Consider the following 22089-nt stretch of genomic DNA (forward strand, 5'->3'; position numbering starts at 1 on the left):
GGAATCGAGTAAAAGGGGTACGCTGTGTGTGGTATGCATGTAACGATCGTCGTTGGAATGAAACCAAAGCGCAGCGTGGAAATTGTTCATATTTAATGTTCACAAAAAAACACAAACAAAATGGAGAAAATTAAAGCGCACAGTTCTGTCAGGGAAACAACCTAAAACAGAACAATCGCCCACAAAACACAGGTGGGAAAAGGCTACCTAAGTATGATTCTCAATCAGAGACAACGAAGAACACCTGCCTCTGATTGAGAACCATACCAGGCCAAACACATAAACACAACATAGAAAAAATAACATAGACTACCCACCCCAACTCACGCCCTGACCCAACTAAAACAAAGACATAACAAAGGAACTAAGGTCAGAACGTGACCATTTGGCATTTGGTGTAGTTCATGATTTCGGGTACATTGTGGTCACCACCGGGCATGTTAACAGTGACAGGAACACCAATAAAAATGGTCTGGAGGTAGAGGTATTATTAGAAGCATGTCAGTTACCCAGTAAATTAGCATTGGTGAAATGTGAAGCTTAGATTAGCAGACTGAATGGCTACTGCTGCTGCCTTGGGGAGAGAAAGTGTTAGAAAACGACATGTATATATTGCGGATTCCTTACGATGAGAGATTGGCTAAATTTGCCGCACAAAAACGGATTTTGGGTTGAAGATTCTAGGTGAAATGCCAGGGGAATGGATTCTAAAGGTAACACATTTAAATTATATGGCCAAACACTCCTTGCAAATGCAGAAGGCCTTAGGATTTGTTTAAATCATTAGACATTTTGTGGTTTTATTTTTAAATGCATTTACGTTTGATGTCGTCTTATTCTAGAATGGGATCCTAGAATGGACGAAAGAGTGGATGGTTCACGAGGAATTAGCATTGGGGTTACCAAACCTAAAAAAATGTTTTATTTTTTTATGTGGTATGATGGTTATGGAGAACCAGCAGGAAGATAACATGTTTTGAAGAGGTATTTAAATGGTTTCCGAAAGACAGGGAAAGAAAGAGGAAACATTTGAATGGTATCGAAAGCCCTGAATATGAAACATTCTTAAAGAATGATCAACCTCATTATGAAATAAATAGACGGGGGATTTCAGTATCAAATCATGAGAAACACCATTCTCTATCCAAATTGTACCATTACTTTAGGAGATTAGTATTATTTCCGTAGGGAGTTATAAAGAGTAGTAATTATAAGTTGATTAGTTATTCGAATTGGTTTATTTGTGATTTAACATGTTTTTTTTAATCACGTGTTTAAAAGGGGAAAATTACCAGTTCCCTGTTGTCCTGGTCTTTGGGGTATTTGTACAGTGGTACTGTCTGTGTTCAGGCTGCATATAGGAAGGAAAATATGTTAATAAGGGGTGACAGTTACTTCACATGGATTGTGATATATGTATTGCTGATTTCATGTTGTGTTTTTGTTTTGATACAAATTTCACCAGATTGGGATCGTGTGTGGGAATTCTGTGAGGGGTTCGGGTGTTATCTTCATGATTTGGTAACTCTTCCTAGAGGTCGCCAGTAGAATAAGGGAGTACAGACTAATTCAGAATGTTTTTTTTAGCAGTAACATTGTTATGCTCTTTGACATTTGTCTAAGATGTTATAAAGAAAAGGTTAATGTCATAATTCGTCATATAGTCAATGTTTGTCTGGTTTCATGAAACAGAAATTTAATGAACTTAACTGTTATGATCTGTGTTTTTTTTTTTTTTTTTTAGCTTATCATGGAAGGTGATGTCAGATCGTGTCTTAATGCATGGTAGAAACAATTTGACCATAGACGGTGTGTGTAAACCTCAAAACCCTCCCTGACCGGCTGAAGAAAGAGCGACGAAGGCGTGCAATGAGAGACAGTGACTTACCACTCCTATCTGAGTCCGAGCCATAAAAGAGGCCCGGGGTGGCGTGAGCGTGGAGAGAGAGAACAAGTTCAGGTGAGAGACTCGTGTGCGTGAGAGAAACGGAAGTATCTACTTGGATATTACAATTGGGACATTATCAAGGGCCATGAAATGTGACAGTCAAAAGTTACATGTGACGTTGGGAAAATTAACTGTAAACGATATCTGAAGAAGACACGCTAGAATGATAAGTGCCGAGTAAAGGAAAGGGAGGGGGGGGGGGGGGTATACGCCCTGCTAACTATTTAAACTAAGAATGCATTGAGATACTGATCTTTATTTACCAGGCCACTCAGGACAGGGAAACGGATAAAAGGAGGCTGTAATGAGAAGAGTAATGACCGGCAATAAAAAGTTGGGAGGAAGTGTGCGAAATTGATCAACTGGAATTTGAGCCTTAGTCTCAGAGTAAGCACTAAGGTCAGTCATTCTAAATTCGAGTTGGATCATTTATAAAAATGTTTTAGTTGTGATTGGGATACAGCGAGAGAGAATTGATAAAGCACGATGAGGGGTGGGGGCACTGCTAACATTTATGTAGCCGAGAGAGTCTCCAGACTCTTCTCTCTAAGTGTTATCCTGAGGGGAGGTGGTTTGTTTGGGGGAATCACTGGATGATAGCGTGGGACAACCATGAAAGTTGTTTTTGTTTTACCCTGTATTCAGAGGTTTTTTTTTTGTTACATCGCATCAATGAGTGGTGCTAAGTTATTAAACATGTACTTTGTTTCTCTTTTCTATTCAAGTCAATATGTTTTTAGGTTTGGTGGAACATGAGGGTGTTCATTGTTCCAGAGGAGGGAATGATGCATATTGACTAACTGATTTGAGAATGTGTTAGTATGTTTATAACTGTAGAAAATGCATTAGGAGTACAGTGTGTTATGGGTTAGATGTAATGACAGAGGAGTATCATTCCCTAGAGACTGTGTTGTTGCAGGAGATAGCTGCTCTCCCTCTTCTATGAGCTAACTGTACACAATATGGGGATTTAATTGAACATTACACATACCTAGATCATGGTGAGAGTAGAAGAGATAGTGGTGGCATTTCAGACACTATGGTAAACTTTCAGGACACCTGTGACTCAGTTTTGTTAGGTTGGATATTATTCCCAACTCATTTGGTTTTTCTCCAATTTCTAACAGCCGGCGAACATTTGACAGATTACATGCAGGAGGTATTCTCATGGCAGGCGCTGTAGGGACAGTAACTGAAGGCGCAGTACTAGTAGCAAAGGATGCTATATTGATAGCATGGAATTGGACTACTGCGCAAATGAGGGGTATTGTTAGACTATAGTCATGGGCTATGTTGGAAGTAGCAATGGTTACTTTAGTAGCATTGTTGGGATAGCAGTTTTATGACAACTCATGTCACATGGATTGGTAACTGGGGGACCAATGGAAGGACAGAGGATGTGGTTCAAATCTCACAAATTATGTTGTCAGGAAATGACCCATGTGTTGCAGTGTGTATATCCTCAGGTGGAAGCAGAGATATAACCAAGGGCACGGGCTGAATTCTGGAGATTGAGTGTACATCAAGAGACACCAGGCTGTTGGGACAGCATTGGTTTGAGAGAGACTACTCCGTACAGTACCTGCAGCGGTAAAGATCGTCATGTCTCTCCTTGGGGGGGGGGGGGTGCATAGTTTTCACGTGAAGTGAGGTCCAACTAAATGGGTGAGCGAAGATGCCAAGACAGAGGAAGCGGAGCGAGAGAGAGACTAGAGTCCACTGTAAGACATACAGATGGGTTGGGTCTGGGAGCTACTATAAACATCATAGTTGGTTTGGGGTTTAGCTGCTTTATTGGTTAATGCATCATATGACGGAGGATAGAGGGGTAATTGTACTGTGAACAGAATGTTGAAGGCATTGATGTGATCTAGCTTCAGAGTTTGTTCTGTTAGGTGACCTAAACTGGGACATGCTTAACACCTCGGCAGTCCTACAATCTAAGCTAGATGCCCTCAATCTCACACAAATCATCAAGGAACCCACCAGGTACAACCCTAAATCTGTAAACAAGGGCACCCTCATAGACGTCATCCTGACCAACTGGCCCTCCAAATACACCTCCGCTGTCTTCAACCAGAATCTTAGCGATCACTGCCTCATTGCCTGTATCCGCTACGGATCCGCAGTCAAACGACCACCCCTCATCACTGTCAAACGCTCCCCAAAACACTTCTGCGAGCAGGCCTTTCTAATCGACCTGGCCCTGGTATCCTGGAAGGATATTGACCTCATCCCGTCAGTTGAGGGTGCCTGGTCATTCTTTAAAAGTAACTTCCTCATAATTTTAGATAAGCATGCTCCGTTCAAAAAATAACTAAGAACAGATATAGCCCTTGGTTCACTCCAGACCTGACTGCCCTCGACCAGCACAAAAACATCCTGTGGCGGACTGCAATAGCATCGAATAGTCCCTGCGATATGCAACTGTTCAGGGAAGTCAGGAACCAATACACGCAGAGGCCAGCTTCTTCAGGCAGAAATTTGCATCCTGTAGCTCTAACTCCAAAAAGTTCTGGGACACTAAAGTCCATGGAGAACAAGAGCACCTCCTCCCAGCTGCCCACTGCACTGAGGCTAGGTAACACGGTCACCACTGACAAATCCATGATTATTGAAAACTTCAACAAGCATTTCTCAACGGCTGGCCATGCCTTCCTCCTGGCTACTCCAACCTCGGCCAACAGCTCCGCCCCCCCCCCCGCAGCTACTCGCCCAAGCCTCTCCAGGTTCTCCTTTACCCAAATCCAGATAGCAGATGTTCTGAAAGAGCTGCAAAACCTGGACCCTTACAAATCAGCTGGGCTTGACAATCTGGACCCTCTATTTCTGAAACTATCCGCCGCCATTGTCGCAACCCCTATTACCAGCCTGTTCAACCTCTCTTTCATATCGTCTGAGATCCCCAAGGATTGGAAAGCTGCCGCAGTCATCTCCCTCTTCAAAGGGGGAGACACCCTGGACCCAAACTGTTACAGACCTATGTCCATCCTGCCCTGCCTATCTAAGGTCTTCGAAAGCCAAGTCAACAAACCGGTCACTGACAATCTCGAATCCCACCGTACCTTCTCCACTGTGCAATCTGGTTTCCGAGCCGGTCACGGGTGCACCTCAGCCACGCTCAAGGTACTAAACGATATCATAACCGCCATCGATAAAAGACAGTACTGTGCAGCCGTCTTCATCGACCTGGCCAAGGCTTTCGACTCTGTTAATCACCATATTCTTATCGGCAGACTCAGTAGCCTCGGTTTTTCTAATGACAGCCTTGCCTGGTTCACCAACTACTTTGCAGACAGAGTTCAGTGTGTCAAATCGGACGGCATGCTGTCCGGTCCTCTGGCAGTCTCTATGGGGGTGCCACAAGGTTTAATTCTCAGGCCGACTCTCTTCTCTGTATATATCAATGATGTTGCTCTTGCTGCGGGCGATTCCCTGATCCATCTCTACGCAGACTACACCATTCTGTACACTTACGGCCCTTCCTTGGACACTGTGCTATCTAACCTCCAAACGAGCTTCAATGCCATACAACACTCCTTCCGTGGCCTCCAACTGCTCTTAAACGCTAGTAAAACCAAATTCATGCTTTTCAACCGTTCGCTGCCTGCACCCGCACGCCCGACTAGCATCACCACCCTGGATGGTTCCGACCTAGAATATGTGGACATCTATAAGTACCTAGGTGTCTGGCTAGACTGTAAACTCTCCTTCCAGACTCATATCAAACATCTCCAATCTAAAATCAAATCTAGAGTTGGCTTTCTATTCCGCAACAAAGCCTCCTTCACTCACGCCGCCAAACTTACCTTAGTAAAACTGACTATCCTACCGATCCTCGACTTCGGCGATGTCATCTACAAAATAGCTTCCAATACTCTACTCAGCAAACTGGATGCAGTTTATCACAGTGCCATCCGTTTTGTTACTAAAGCACCTTATACCACACACTACTGCGACCTGTATGCTCTAGTCGGCGGGCCCTCGCTACATATTCGTCGCCAGACCCACTGGCTCCAGGTCATCTACAAGTCCATGTTAGGTAAAGCTCCTCCTTATCTCAGTTCACTGGTCACGATGGCAACACCCACCCGTAGCACGCGCTCCAGCAGGTGTATCTCACTGATCATCCCAAAAGCCAACACCTAATTTGGCCGCCTTTCGTTCCAGTTCTCTGCTGCCTGTGACTGGAACGAATTGCAAAAATCTCTGAAGTTGGAGACTTCTCTCCCTCACCAACTTCAAACATCTGCTATCTGAGCTGCTAACCGATCGCTGCAGCTGTACATAGTCTATCGGTAAATAGCCCACCCAATTTACCTACCTCATCCCCATACTGTTTATATTTACTTTTCTGCTCTTTTGCACACCAATATCTCTACCTGTACATTTATCTTGGCCAGGTCGCAGTTGCAAATGAGAACTTGTTCTCAACTAGCCTACCTGGTTAAATAAAGGTTAAATAAATAAATACAAATATGCAGCATTTTGGGTCGCCTGGCTTGTTGAGAACTGTGTGAAGACCATTTCTTCCTAATGTAGGATTTGGCATTTTGAACATTGAGATATTAAATAAATGATAGGGAAAAAAGCATAGAATCAAAGGAGAAAGAGACTGGGCCTCTGTAGAAAGACAGATAGCTTTGGAGTATGTTGGAACGTGTTTGGGGACGGGAGCAGAGCACCGTGTTGAATCAGGGGAGACAGATGGACATCTGTGGATTTGATGGAGGGGTTGAGGTCCGGAGGTGAGGACTGAGTCCCTTAAGGGAGTAAAAAGGGTTTGGTATCCTGTTACCCTCTTTCTGTTGAACCATAAGATGTAAGGATTGGAGAGAAGGCGTGTCTTAAGTAGGATGTATATAACTGTGATGGAGAAATGTTTTGGTGTCTGAATACAGCTGTACTGAACCTTTGGGAAGAATTTAACTTGGTTAAAGCTTCTCTAGTGTCCGTGAGTTATTTACTCTGAAAAATAAGAACCTAACAGATGGTGAGCTTGCCAGGAGTTCAACACGATTTGTAGTCAAACCAAAGAGTCCAGATCAGTGGAGCAGAGCTGGCTACTAACAAGGTAGGCTAATTCCTATATCTGTTTCCACTCTTTTTGACATCTTAGGGAGATGAGAATCGTTGGCTGAACTAATTATGGGATACGGACCTGGAGAGCCAAAGTTAATTCTATAGGCCCATTGTGGAACGACCGGTCGTCACTTTATAGTAAATGGTCAGTCCCGGAAGGTAAACTCATACAGGCTGTAGGGTAAGTCCTAGGGGGTAACTCCCTAGTAGGTTGGTTCCTGCTAGTACTATAAAGTCCATAGTAAATCCCAGTGGGTTAATACCTGTGATTTACTATTAATATAGGGTGAGTCCCGGAAGGTAAGCCCGCACAGGTTAGAACCTGCGAAGGTTAAGTCCTATGGGGAAAATACCAGCGGGGTTGGTTCCCTGCATAAACTACAAGGGGGTGAGAGCCTAGTTGTAGTAGCCATATAAGTATATAGTAAGTCCCGAGCAGGATAGATCCTGTGGAGGGTAAGTCTTATAGCGAGCAAGTCCCGAGCAGAATAGATCTGTGGAGGGTAAAATCTAATAGAGAGAGGGGATGTCCTGAACAGGGTAATCCTGTGGAGGGTAAAACAATAGTGTAACAGTATATAGACCCGTAAGAAGGGCAAAAGGCCCAGTAACAGTGGCCGTGAGAGCACAGAGTGTGTGTGAAAGAGGTTGGTTTATGCATTTTCTGTTGATAGAATGCTGACTTCAAAACACTGGTATATTGAGGCTTTGAATCTGGTTGTATGTCCTTGTGCCAAGTCATGGGGAGAGGGCGCATGAGAGATGATGTGGGTTATCAATAATAGTGATATTTGAGGAAGTACTGGAATAAGACAAAGTCCTGTCCATATTCTCCAGTAATAGATTCGCAGACACTATGGTATTGGTTATAAAACAAGGTATTAAGTGCCCTGACCAATTAATTATTATCTGGGGATGTGTGTAGTGCTATCTTAGAAAATAGTTAATAGAATGTGTGTATTATAGACGGGAATGAAGAAATCTAAAATAACCTGAACACCGTCGGGAGTGTTCAGGGAATAATAACTATTGATATGGCGACAAACGGACTCGTTGATCCCTGTAATATAGAGATAGGGAATTTAATAAAGCCATGGAGGCGCTAAAATAAGTGCACACGCATTCTACCAATTCAGCTGGAATATGGAAAAATTTAGCAAATTAGATAAAATTGGACAACATTTTCTTGCTGACGGTGAATTCAAATCAAATAAAGAATTCAGGGAGGCAATTATGACTTGGCACAAGGACATAAAACCAGAATCAAAACCTCAATATACCAGTGTTGATGACAGCATTCTATCAACAGAAAATGCATAATGATAAACCCAGAAAGTGTAACACCCGTACACTAACACAGAAGGACTGCGAACAGAAGTGTATTGATAGAATTTGCGCTTCTGCTTTGATGACGGGTTTGAACCCTGTAATCAAAACGATAATTGCGGGGGTAGTAGAGTTAATTCAAGACGATGTTTTTTGAGAGTGGAATATGACTCCGCTCACCTCGCCTCACCTCGAGGGGTTAATAGGGCCATAGAAAAAAAGCACTAACTATAGTTTCAATGGCAGAGATGACTAAGAAACGTAGTGAAAAACAGAGCGTAAGGAGACAGCTCCCTGTTTTAGATGTGGGACTATCGGACATTGGAATAATGAGTGTAAGGTGATACTGGAACCTACTGCATTAGCAGGATATGCCGCTATACAAGAGTTTGCATATTTTTCAAAAGAGCAACAACTAATTGTTTTGAGGTTAGCAAGAATGGAACTTTCACCTAGCGGTGTATAGTTTCTGTTCGATCGATAAGTGGTTCATAGAGATTACAGTTTCTATGTGATGGAAGACGTTTTGATCACGTTTTACCGAGTACCGATGGGATTTACAAATAGTCCCACATGGTATCATTTTGCATTGAAACAATCGTTAAAAAAGGTGTCTATTGTAGGTTCTGTGTTGGTACAATACGTGGATGATTTGTTATTAGCGTCGAAAGACGAAGACATTTATATGCGAGACCTCACCACGTTGGTAGACTATTTGGCGGAACATGGTCATATAGCATCGTATGTGAAAGCACAACTAGCAAAGCAAGAGGTAACATATTTGGGGTTTTCGATTTTTGAGGGCAAGATACAAATTACCTGGGATTGGGTAGAAACCACGCGTTCTTTGGCACGGCCAAACACTCCTCGCACGTCCAGGATAACTTTAGGAGTTTCAATTTTGTTAGACATTTTATTTTGTAATTCTCTGAAATTGCTGAGCCACTTACAGAGTTGGCGGAAAAGGGGGAAGGGTCCCCAGGAATGTGAGGACGCGTTTGTCGAGTTAAATAAGCAATTGGGTTAAGTGCCAGCATTGGGATTGCCAAACTTAAAAGGACATTTTAAAAATGTTGTTCATGAACAAGAGGGACATAGTAGCATGATGGTTACGCAAAATCATGGGGGTGGAGAGAGACAAGTAATGTACTGGAGTAAATCGCTAGACTCGGTGGCAAAAGGAATGCCACCATGCCTTACGGTGGTACAGGCGACTGAAATGGTGTTGCATAACACGGCTTCCATTACGATGGGTAAAAAGGTAGATGTGTATGTTCCACATGCAGTAGCAACCATAGTGAACAGCACAAAATCACGTGCTACTAGTGCAAGATGGACAAAATGGAAGTTAACATTAAATGGGGAAAATCTACATTTTTTAAAGATTGGTGCTTTGAATACTGCGTCGTTAATGCATGGGGAGGGTGAATCGCATAGATGTGACCCAGATCAGAGTACTCTAAAACCTAAACCTGATTTGCAAGAGACAGCATTGGAATAGGGAAAATTATTGTATACAGATGGCTCTAGTTACATGAACACAGACGGGAATCGAGTAAAAGGGGTACGCTGTGTGTGGTATGCATGTAACGATCGTCGTTGGAATGAAACCAAAGCGCAGCGTGGAAATTGTTCATATTTAATGTTCACAAAAAAACACAAACAAAATGGAGAAAATTAAAGCGCACAGTTCTGTCAGGGAAACAACCTAAAACAGAACAATCGCCCACAAAACACAGGTGGGAAAAGGCTACCTAAGTATGATTCTCAATCAGAGACAACGAAGAACACCTGCCTCTGATTGAGAACCATACCAGGCCAAACACATAAACACAACATAGAAAAAATAACATAGACTACCCACCCCAACTCACGCCCTGACCCAACTAAAACAAAGACATAACAAAGGAACTAAGGTCAGAACGTGACCATTTGGCATTTGGTGTAGTTCATGATTTCGGGTACATTGTGGTCACCACCGGGCATGTTAACAGTGACAGGAACACCAATAAAAATGGTCTGGAGGTAGAGGTATTATTAGAAGCATGTCAGTTACCCAGTAAATTAGCATTGGTGAAATGTGAAGCTTAGATTAGCAGACTGAATGGCTACTGCTGCTGCCTTGGGGAGAGAAAGTGTTAGAAAACGACATGTATATATTGCGGATTCCTTACGATGAGAGATTGGCTAAATTTGCCGCACAAAAACGGATTTTGGGTTGAAGATTCTAGGTGAAATGCCAGGGGAATGGATTCTAAAGGTAACACATTTAAATTATATGGCCAAACACTCCTTGCAAATGCAGAAGGCCTTAGGATTTGTTTAAATCATTAGACATTTTGTGGTTTTATTTTTAAATGCATTTACGTTTGATGTCGTCTTATTCTAGAATGGGATCCTAGAATGGACGAAAGAGTGGATGGTTCACGAGGAATTAGCATTGGGGTTACCAAACCTAAAAAAATGTTTTATTTTTTTATGTGGTATGATGGTTATGGAGAACCAGCAGGAAGATAACATGTTTTGAAGAGGTATTTAAATGGTTTCCGAAAGACAGGGAAAGAAAGAGGAAACATTTGAATGGTATCGAAAGCCCTGAATATGAAACATTCTTAAAGAATGATCAACCTCATTATGAAATAAATAGACGGGGGATTTCAGTATCAAATCATGAGAAACACCATTCTCTATCCAAATTGTACCATTACTTTAGGAGATTAGTATTATTTCCGTAGGGAGTTATAAAGAGTAGTAATTATAAGTTGATTAGTTATTCGAATTGGTTTATTTGTGATTTAACATGTTTTTTTTAATCACGTGTTTAAAAGGGGAAAATTACCAGTTCCCTGTTGTCCTGGTCTTTGGGGTATTTGTACAGTGGTACTGTCTGTGTTCAGGCTGCATATAGGAAGGAAAATATGTTAATAAGGGGTGACAGTTACTTCACATGGATTGTGATATATGTATTGCTGATTTCATGTTGTGTTTTTGTTTTGATACAAATTTCACCAGATTGGGATCGTGTGTGGGAATTCTGTGAGGGGTTCGGGTGTTATCTTCATGATTTGGTAACTCTTCCTAGAGGTCGCCAGTAGAATAAGGGAGTACAGACTAATTCAGAATGTTTTTTTTAGCAGTAACATTGTTATGCTCTTTGACATTTGTCTAAGATGTTATAAAGAAAAGGTTAATGTCATAATTCGTCATATAGTCAATGTTTGTCTGGTTTCATGAAACAGAAATTTAATGAACTTAACTGTTATGATCTGTGTTTTTTTTTTTTTTTTTTAGCTTATCATGGAAGGTGATGTCAGATCGTGTCTTAATGCATGGTAGAAACAATTTGACCATAGACGGTGTGTGTAAACCTCAAAACCCTCCCTGACCGGCTGAAGAAAGAGCGACGAAGGCGTGCAATGAGAGACAGTGACTTACCACTCCTATCTGAGTCCGAGCCATAAAAGAGGCCCGGGGTGGCGTGAGCGTGGAGAGAGAGAACAAGTTCAGGTGAGAGACTCGTGTGCGTGAGAGAAACGGAAGTATCTACTTGGATATTACAATTGGGACATTATCAAGGGCCATGAAATGTGACAGTCAAAAGTTACATGTGACGTTGGGAAAATTAACTGTAAACGATATCTGAAGAAGACACGCTAGAATGATAAGTGCCGAGTAAAGGAAAGGGAGGGGGGGGGGGGGGTATACGCCCTGCTAACTATTTAAACTAAGAATGCATTGAGATACTGATCTTTATTTACCAGGCCACTCAGGACAGGGAAACGGATAAAAGGAGGCTGTAATGAGAAGAGTAATGACCGGCAATAAAAAGTTGGGAGGAAGTGTGCGAAATTGATCAACTGGAATTTGAGCCTTAGTCTCAGAGTAAGCACTAAGGTCAGTCATTCTAAATTCGAGTTGGATCATTTATAAAAATGTTTTAGTTGTGATTGGGATACAGCGAGAGAGAATTGATAAAGCACGATGAGGGGTGGGGGCACTGCTAACATTTATGTAGCCGAGAGAGTCTCCAGACTCTTCTCTCTAAGTGTTATCCTGAGGGGAGGTGGTTTGTTTGGGGGAATCACTGGATGATAGCGTGGGACAACCATGAAAGTTGTTTTTGTTTTACCCTGTATTCAGAGGTTTTTTTTTTGTTACATCGCATCAATGAGTGGTGCTAAGTTATTAAACATGTACTTTGTTTCTCTTTTCTATTCAAGTCAATATGTTTTTAGGTTTGGTGGAACATGAGGGTGTTCATTGTTCCAGAGGAGGGAATGATGCATATTGACTAACTGATTTGAGAATGTGTTAGTATGTTTATAACTGTAGAAAATGCATTAGGAGTACAGTGTGTTATGGGTTAGATGTAATGACAGAGGAGTATCATTCCCTAGAGACTGTGTTGTTGCAGGAGATAGCTGCTCTCCCTCTTCTATGAGCTAACTGTACACAATATGGGGATTTAATTGAACATTACACATACCTAGATCATGGTGAGAGTAGAAGAGATAGTGGTGGCATTTCAGACACTATGGTAAACTTTCAGGACACCTGTGACTCAGTTTTGTTAGGTTGGATATTATTCCCAACTCATTTGGTTTTTCTCCAATTTCTAACAGCCGGCGAACATTTGACAGATTACATGCAGGAGGTATTCTCATGGCAGGCGCTGTAGGGACAGTAACTGAAGGCGCAGTACTAGTAGCAAAGGATGCTATATTGATAGCATGGAATTGGACTACTGCGCAAATGAGGGGTATTGTTAGACTATAGTCATGGGCTATGTTGGAAGTAGCAATGGTTACTTTAGTAGCATTGTTGGGATAGCAGTTTTATGACAACTCATGTCACATGGATTGGTAACTGGGGGACCAATGGAAGGACAGAGGATGTGGTTCAAATCTCACAAATTATGTTGTCAGGAAATGACCCATGTGTTGCAGTGTGTATATCCTCAGGTGGAAGCAGAGATATAACCAAGGGCACGGGCTGAATTCTGGAGATTGAGTGTACATCAAGAGACACCAGGCTGTTGGGACAGCATTGGTTTGAGAGAGACTACTCCGTACAGTACCTGCAGCGGTAAAGATCGTCATGTCTCTCCTTGGGGGGGGGGGGGTGCATAGTTTTCACGTGAAGTGAGGTCCAACTAAATGGGTGAGCGAAGATGCCAAGACAGAGGAAGCGGAGCGAGAGAGAGACTAGAGTCCACTGTAAGACATACAGATGGGTTGGGTCTGGGAGCTACTATAAACATCATAGTTGGTTTGGGGTTTAGCTGCTTTATTGGTTAATGCATCATATGACGGAGGATAGAGGGGTAATTGTACTGTGAACAGAATGTTGAAGGCATTGATGTGATCTAGCTTCAGAGTTTGTTCTGTTAGGTGACCTAAACTGGGACATGCTTAACACCTCGGCAGTCCTACAATCTAAGCTAGATGCCCTCAATCTCACACAAATCATCAAGGAACCCACCAGGTACAACCCTAAATCTGTAAACAAGGGCACCCTCATAGACGTCATCCTGACCAACTGGCCCTCCAAATACACCTCCGCTGTCTTCAACCAGAATCTTAGCGATCACTGCCTCATTGCCTGTATCCGCTACGGATCCGCAGTCAAACGACCACCCCTCATCACTGTCAAACGCTCCCCAAAACACTTCTGCGAGCAGGCCTTTCTAATCGACCTGGCCCTGGTATCCTGGAAGGATATTGACCTCATCCCGTCAGTTGAGGGTGCCTGGTCATTCTTTAAAAGTAACTTCCTCATAATTTTAGATAAGCATGCTCCGTTCAAAAAATAACTAAGAACAGATATAGCCCTTGGTTCACTCCAGACCTGACTGCCCTCGACCAGCACAAAAACATCCTGTGGCGGACTGCAATAGCATCGAATAGTCCCTGCGATATGCAACTGTTCAGGGAAGTCAGGAACCAATACACGCAGAGGCCAGCTTCTTCAGGCAGAAATTTGCATCCTGTAGCTCTAACTCCAAAAAGTTCTGGGACACTAAAGTCCATGGAGAACAAGAGCACCTCCTCCCAGCTGCCCACTGCACTGAGGCTAGGTAACACGGTCACCACTGACAAATCCATGATTATTGAAAACTTCAACAAGCATTTCTCAACGGCTGGCCATGCCTTCCTCCTGGCTACTCCAACCTCGGCCAACAGCTCCGCCCCCCCCCCCGCAGCTACTCGCCCAAGCCTCTCCAGGTTCTCCTTTACCCAAATCCAGATAGCAGATGTTCTGAAAGAGCTGCAAAACCTGGACCCTTACAAATCAGCTGGGCTTGACAATCTGGACCCTCTATTTCTGAAACTATCCGCCGCCATTGTCGCAACCCCTATTACCAGCCTGTTCAACCTCTCTTTCATATCGTCTGAGATCCCCAAGGATTGGAAAGCTGCCGCAGTCATCTCCCTCTTCAAAGGGGGAGACACCCTGGACCCAAACTGTTACAGACCTATGTCCATCCTGCCCTGCCTATCTAAGGTCTTCGAAAGCCAAGTCAACAAACCGGTCACTGACAATCTCGAATCCCACCGTACCTTCTCCACTGTGCAATCTGGTTTCCGAGCCGGTCACGGGTGCACCTCAGCCACGCTCAAGGTACTAAACGATATCATAACCGCCATCGATAAAAGACAGTACTGTGCAGCCGTCTTCATCGACCTGGCCAAGGCTTTCGACTCTGTTAATCACCATATTCTTATCGGCAGACTCAGTAGCCTCGGTTTTTCTAATGACAGCCTTGCCTGGTTCACCAACTACTTTGCAGACAGAGTTCAGTGTGTCAAATCGGACGGCATGCTGTCCGGTCCTCTGGCAGTCTCTATGGGGGTGCCACAAGGTTTAATTCTCAGGCCGACTCTCTTCTCTGTATATATCAATGATGTTGCTCTTGCTGCGGGCGATTCCCTGATCCATCTCTACGCAGACTACACCATTCTGTACACTTACGGCCCTTCCTTGGACACTGTGCTATCTAACCTCCAAACGAGCTTCAATGCCATACAACACTCCTTCCGTGGCCTCCAACTGCTCTTAAACGCTAGTAAAACCAAATTCATGCTTTTCAACCGTTCGCTGCCTGCACCCGCACGCCCGACTAGCATCACCACCCTGGATGGTTCCGACCTAGAATATGTGGACATCTATAAGTACCTAGGTGTCTGGCTAGACTGTAAACTCTCCTTCCAGACTCATATCAAACATCTCCAATCTAAAATCAAATCTAGAGTTGGCTTTCTATTCCGCAACAAAGCCTCCTTCACTCACGCCGCCAAACTTACCTTAGTAAAACTGACTATCCTACCGATCCTCGACTTCGGCGATGTCATCTACAAAATAGCTTCCAATACTCTACTCAGCAAACTGGATGCAGTTTATCACAGTGCCATCCGTTTTGTTACTAAAGCACCTTATACCACACACTACTGCGACCTGTATGCTCTAGTCGGCGGGCCCTCGCTACATATTCGTCGCCAGACCCACTGGCTCCAGGTCATCTACAAGTCCATGTTAGGTAAAGCTCCTCCTTATCTCAGTTCACTGGTCACGATGGCAACACCCACCCGTAGCACGCGCTCCAGCAGGTGTATCTCACTGATCATCCCAAAAGCCAACACCTAATTTGGCCGCCTTTCGTTCCAGTTCTCTGCTGCCTGTGACTGGAACGAATTGCAAAAATCTCTGAAGTTGGAGACTTCTCTCCCTCACCAACTTCAAACATCTGCTATCTGAGCTGCTAACCGATCGCTGCAGCTGTACATAGTCTATCGGTAAATAGCCCACCCAATTTACCTACCTCATCCCCATACTGTTTATATTTACTTTTCTGCTCTTTTGCACACCAATATCTCTACCTGTACATTTATCTTGGCCAGGTCGCAGTTGCAAATGAGAACTTGTTCTCAACTAGCCTACCTGGTTAAATAAAGGTTAAATAAATAAATACAAATATGCAGCATTTTGGGTCGCCTGGCTTGTTGAGAACTGTGTGAAGACCATTTCTTCCTAATGTAGGATTTGGCATTTTGAACATTGAGATATTAAATAAATGATAGGGAAAAAAGCATAGAATCAAAGGAGAAAGAGACTGGGCCTCTGTAGAAAGACAGATAGCTTTGGAGTATGTTGGAACGTGTTTGGGGACGGGAGCAGAGCACCGTGTTGAATCAGGGGAGACAGATGGACATCTGTGGATTTGATGGAGGGGTTGAGGTCCGGAGGTGAGGACTGAGTCCCTTAAGGGAGTAAAAAGGGTTTGGTATCCTGTTACCCTCTTTCTGTTGAACCATAAGATGTAAGGATTGGAGAGAAGGCGTGTCTTAAGTAGGATGTATATAACTGTGATGGAGAAATGTTTTGGTGTCTGAATACAGCTGTACTGAACCTTTGGGAAGAATTTAACTTGGTTAAAGCTTCTCTAGTGTCCGTGAGTTATTTACTCTGAAAAATAAGAACCTAACAGATGGTGAGCTTGCCAGGAGTTCAACACGATTTGTAGTCAAACCAAAGAGTCCAGATCAGTGGAGCAGAGCTGGCTACTAACAAGGTAGGCTAATTCCTATATCTGTTTCCACTCTTTTTGACATCTTAGGGAGATGAGAATCGTTGGCTGAACTAATTATGGGATACGGACCTGGAGAGCCAAAGTTAATTCTATAGGCCCATTGTGGAACGACCGGTCGTCACTTTATAGTAAATGGTCAGTCCCGGAAGGTAAACTCATACAGGCTGTAGGGTAAGTCCTAGGGGGTAACTCCCTAGTAGGTTGGTTCCTGCTAGTACTATAAAGTCCATAGTAAATCCCAGTGGGTTAATACCTGTGATTTACTATTAATATAGGGTGAGTCCCGGAAGGTAAGCCCGCACAGGTTAGAACCTGCGAAGGTTAAGTCCTATGGGGAAAATACCAGCGGGGTTGGTTCCCTGCATAAACTACAAGGGGGTGAGAGCCTAGTTGTAGTAGCCATATAAGTATATAGTAAGTCCCGAGCAGGATAGATCCTGTGGAGGGTAAGTCTTATAGCGAGCAAGTCCCGAGCAGAATAGATCTGTGGAGGGTAAAATCTAATAGAGAGAGGGGATGTCCTGAACAGGGTAATCCTGTGGAGGGTAAAACAATAGTGTAACAGTATATAGACCCGTAAGAAGGGCAAAAGGCCCAGTAACAGTGGCCGTGAGAGCACAGAGTGTGTGTGAAAGAGGTTGGTTTATGCATTTTCTGTTGATAGAATGCTGACTTCAAAACACTGGTATATTGAGGCTTTGAATCTGGTTGTATGTCCTTGTGCCAAGTCATGGGGAGAGGGCGCATGAGAGATGATGTGGGTTATCAATAATAGTGATATTTGAGGAAGTACTGGAATAAGACAAAGTCCTGTCCATATTCTCCAGTAATAGATTCGCAGACACTATGGTATTGGTTATAAAACAAGGTATTAAGTGCCCTGACCAATTAATTATTATCTGGGGATGTGTGTAGTGCTATCTTAGAAAATAGTTAATAGAATGTGTGTATTATAGACGGGAATGAAGAAATCTAAAATAACCTGAACACCGTCGGGAGTGTTCAGGGAATAATAACTATTGATATGGCGACAAACGGACTCGTTGATCCCTGTAATATAGAGATAGGGAATTTAATAAAGCCATGGAGGCGCTAAAATAAGTGCACACGCATTCTACCAATTCAGCTGGAATATGGAAAAATTTAGCAAATTAGATAAAATTGGACAACATTTTCTTGCTGACGGTGAATTCAAATCAAATAAAGAATTCAGGGAGGCAATTATGACTTGGCACAAGGACATAAAACCAGAATCAAAACCTCAATATACCAGTGTTGATGACAGCATTCTATCAACAGAAAATGCATAATGATAAACCCAGAAAGTGTAACACCCGTACACTAACACAGAAGGACTGCGAACAGAAGTGTATTGATAGAATTTGCGCTTCTGCTTTGATGACGGGTTTGAACCCTGTAATCAAAACGATAATTGCGGGGGTAGTAGAGTTAATTCAAGACGATGTTTTTTGAGAGTGGAATATGACTCCGCTCACCTCGCCTCACCTCGAGGGGTTAATAGGGCCATAGAAAAAAAGCACTAACTATAGTTTCAATGGCAGAGATGACTAAGAAACGTAGTGAAAAACAGAGCGTAAGGAGACAGCTCCCTGTTTTAGATGTGGGACTATCGGACATTGGAATAATGAGTGTAAGGTGATACTGGAACCTACTGCATTAGCAGGATATGCCGCTATACAAGAGTTTGCATATTTTTCAAAAGAGCAACAACTAATTGTTTTGAGGTTAGCAAGAATGGAACTTTCACCTAGCGGTGTATAGTTTCTGTTCGATCGATAAGTGGTTCATAGAGATTACAGTTTCTATGTGATGGAAGACGTTTTGATCACGTTTTACCGAGTACCGATGGGATTTACAAATAGTCCCACATGGTATCATTTTGCATTGAAACAATCGTTAAAAAAGGTGTCTATTGTAGGTTCTGTGTTGGTACAATACGTGGATGATTTGTTATTAGCGTCGAAAGACGAAGACATTTATATGCGAGACCTCACCACGTTGGTAGACTATTTGGCGGAACATGGTCATATAGCATCGTATGTGAAAGCACAACTAGCAAAGCAAGAGGTAACATATTTGGGGTTTTCGATTTTTGAGGGCAAGATACAAATTACCTGGGATTGGGTAGAAACCACGCGTTCTTTGGCACGGCCAAACACTCCTCGCACGTCCAGGATAACTTTAGGAGTTTCAATTTTGTTAGACATTTTATTTTGTAATTCTCTGAAATTGCTGAGCCACTTACAGAGTTGGCGGAAAAGGGGGAAGGGTCCCCAGGAATGTGAGGACGCGTTTGTCGAGTTAAATAAGCAATTGGGTTAAGTGCCAGCATTGGGATTGCCAAACTTAAAAGGACATTTTAAAAATGTTGTTCATGAACAAGAGGGACATAGTAGCATGATGGTTACGCAAAATCATGGGGGTGGAGAGAGACAAGTAATGTACTGGAGTAAATCGCTAGACTCGGTGGCAAAAGGAATGCCACCATGCCTTACGGTGGTACAGGCGACTGAAATGGTGTTGCATAACACGGCTTCCATTACGATGGGTAAAAAGGTAGATGTGTATGTTCCACATGCAGTAGCAACCATAGTGAACAGCACAAAATCACGTGCTACTAGTGCAAGATGGACAAAATGGAAGTTAACATTAAATGGGGAAAATCTACATTTTTTAAAGATTGGTGCTTTGAATACTGCGTCGTTAATGCATGGGGAGGGTGAATCGCATAGATGTGACCCAGATCAGAGTACTCTAAAACCTAAACCTGATTTGCAAGAGACAGCATTGGAATAGGGAAAATTATTGTATACAGATGGCTCTAGTTACATGAACACAGACGGGAATCGAGTAAAAGGGGTACGCTGTGTGTGGTATGCATGTAACGATCGTCGTTGGAATGAAACCAAAGCGCAGCGTGGAAATTGTTCATATTTAATGTTCACAAAAAAACACAAACAAAATGGAGAAAATTAAAGCGCACAGTTCTGTCAGGGAAACAACCTAAAACAGAACAATCGCCCACAAAACACAGGTGGGAAAAGGCTACCTAAGTATGATTCTCAATCAGAGACAACGAAGAACACCTGCCTCTGATTGAGAACCATACCAGGCCAAACACATAAACACAACATAGAAAAAATAACATAGACTACCCACCCCAACTCACGCCCTGACCCAACTAAAACAAAGACATAACAAAGGAACTAAGGTCAGAACGTGACCATTTGGCATTTGGTGTAGTTCATGATTTCGGGTACATTGTGGTCACCACCGGGCATGTTAACAGTGACAGGAACACCAATAAAAATGGTCTGGAGGTAGAGGTATTATTAGAAGCATGTCAGTTACCCAGTAAATTAGCATTGGTGAAATGTGAAGCTTAGATTAGCAGACTGAATGGCTACTGCTGCTGCCTTGGGGAGAGAAAGTGTTAGAAAACGACATGTATATATTGCGGATTCCTTACGATGAGAGATTGGCTAAATTTGCCGCACAAAAACGGATTTTGGGTTGAAGATTCTAGGTGAAATGCCAGGGGAATGGATTCTAAAGGTAACACATTTAAATTATATGGCCAAACACTCCTTGCAAATGCAGAAGGCCTTAGGATTTGTTTAAATCATTAGACATTTTGTGGTTTTATTTTTAAATGCATTTACGTTTGATGTCGTCTTATTCTAGAATGGGATCCTAGAATGGACGAAAGAGTGGATGGTTCACGAGGAATTAGCATTGGGGTTACCAAACCTAAAAAAATGTTTTATTTTTTTATGTGGTATGATGGTTATGGAGAACCAGCAGGAAGATAACATGTTTTGAAGAGGTATTTAAATGGTTTCCGAAAGACAGGGAAAGAAAGAGGAAACATTTGAATGGTATCGAAAGCCCTGAATATGAAACATTCTTAAAGAATGATCAACCTCATTATGAAATAAATAGACGGGGGATTTCAGTATCAAATCATGAGAAACACCATTCTCTATCCAAATTGTACCATTACTTTAGGAGATTAGTATTATTTCCGTAGGGAGTTATAAAGAGTAGTAATTATAAGTTGATTAGTTATTCGAATTGGTTTATTTGTGATTTAACATGTTTTTTTTAATCACGTGTTTAAAAGGGGAAAATTACCAGTTCCCTGTTGTCCTGGTCTTTGGGGTATTTGTACAGTGGTACTGTCTGTGTTCAGGCTGCATATAGGAAGGAAAATATGTTAATAAGGGGTGACAGTTACTTCACATGGATTGTGATATATGTATTGCTGATTTCATGTTGTGTTTTTGTTTTGATACAAATTTCACCAGATTGGGATCGTGTGTGGGAATTCTGTGAGGGGTTCGGGTGTTATCTTCATGATTTGGTAACTCTTCCTAGAGGTCGCCAGTAGAATAAGGGAGTACAGACTAATTCAGAATGTTTTTTTTAGCAGTAACATTGTTATGCTCTTTGACATTTGTCTAAGATGTTATAAAGAAAAGGTTAATGTCATAATTCGTCATATAGTCAATGTTTGTCTGGTTTCATGAAACAGAAATTTAATGAACTTAACTGTTATGATCTGTGTTTTTTTTTTTTTTTTTTAGCTTATCATGGAAGGTGATGTCAGATCGTGTCTTAATGCATGGTAGAAACAATTTGACCATAGACGGTGTGTGTAAACCTCAAAACCCTCCCTGACCGGCTGAAGAAAGAGCGACGAAGGCGTGCAATGAGAGACAGTGACTTACCACTCCTATCTGAGTCCGAGCCATAAAAGAGGCCCGGGGTGGCGTGAGCGTGGAGAGAGAGAACAAGTTCAGGTGAGAGACTCGTGTGCGTGAGAGAAACGGAAGTATCTACTTGGATATTACAATTGGGACATTATCAAGGGCCATGAAATGTGACAGTCAAAAGTTACATGTGACGTTGGGAAAATTAACTGTAAACGATATCTGAAGAAGACACGCTAGAATGATAAGTGCCGAGTAAAGGAAAGGGAGGGGGGGGGGGGGGTATACGCCCTGCTAACTATTTAAACTAAGAATGCATTGAGATACTGATCTTTATTTACCAGGCCACTCAGGACAGGGAAACGGATAAAAGGAGGCTGTAATGAGAAGAGTAATGACCGGCAATAAAAAGT

This window comes from Oncorhynchus mykiss, chromosome 16, assembly GCF_057628025.1.
Source record: "Oncorhynchus mykiss isolate SJ-2025 chromosome 16, ASM5762802v1, whole genome shotgun sequence".
NCBI classification, from domain to species: Eukaryota; Metazoa; Chordata; class Actinopteri; order Salmoniformes; family Salmonidae; genus Oncorhynchus; species Oncorhynchus mykiss.